Here is a 1,138-nt window from a genome sequence, read left to right as displayed (position 1 = left end):
CACCCTTGCAACTTTTTCAGTTTGATAGCTCACACCATTAGGGAAAACATCAATTTCTGAAGGAATGGAAAACTCACGACTGAAATCCGGGATCTCCTGAATGGTTGTTTTTGTAACAGCAGATCCTCTTTGAACTGGAACAGTTGTTGACGCCTCCGAATTTCCGACTACGTGTAAACTGGATGGTGGGGGCCCTTGTGGATTATTTGAAGTAGCAAGTGTATTGACGGACTTCAACTTCTTATCAAGCTGTAGTCGTAGGAAATCCTACTAACACACCCCATTAACTATTCTTAGATCTAAATCTATTTCACAATCAAAATAAAGATTAAAGTGCTAAATTATAAAGAGAGACACACGATTTACGTTGTTCGATCAATATGATTTACATCCACGGGATTAAGGTTCACTATGATTATTAAAATTACAAATGGATTACATTGAGACTCCATTAATGAGTATTTGGAGCTCTCGGTTGTTGAAGGAAGAATAAGGAGATAATAATAATACAAATTCTATTTTCTCTCTCTACAGAATGTGTCCCCTCTTGTGATCTTACTTTCTCTCTCCTGCTTTTCTCTTTATATAGGTATTTACATAGTGGATGATAGCTCACATGTAGTGGAGTACATCTCATATTTCCCCTATTTACGGAATCGCCATGCGACACTATCGCACGATCATACTACGTTCTCGCACTCCTAATTTTGATAGAACTCGCATAGCCTTATATGAATGTCGCACACTTGATTTGTCCTATGCGATATTTTGATCCTACACAAGTTGTTCCGCGTCTTTCTTGGCATTCTTCTCTGCAATATTTTGTTCATGTTCTAATAATATTGGATTAATTACCAAATCATTCATAGTAATTTCTTCTTCAGTTGTCTTTACTTCTAAAACCTCACTGTTGTCAGATAATAATTCTTCTACTGGAGCAATCTTCTTGGTGATCTCATCGGTTTGTTCTTGCTCGGCTAAGAGTCCTTCCAGTGGAGCTGGTGACGCAGCAAGCGTAGCCTTGATCGCTCTAGTTGAACGTCGAAAATTCTCTAATGCAGCAGCTAAGCGCGATCGGCGTGTAATTATAGCATCTTTACGGAAGTCCTGCTTGCGAGATTCTGATTGAGAACGAAGT

Source organism: Papaver somniferum, unplaced genomic scaffold, assembly GCF_003573695.1.
Source record: "Papaver somniferum cultivar HN1 unplaced genomic scaffold, ASM357369v1 unplaced-scaffold_131, whole genome shotgun sequence".
NCBI classification, from domain to species: Eukaryota; Viridiplantae; Streptophyta; class Magnoliopsida; order Ranunculales; family Papaveraceae; genus Papaver; species Papaver somniferum.
Note: the sequence above shows the minus strand (reverse complement) of the source record.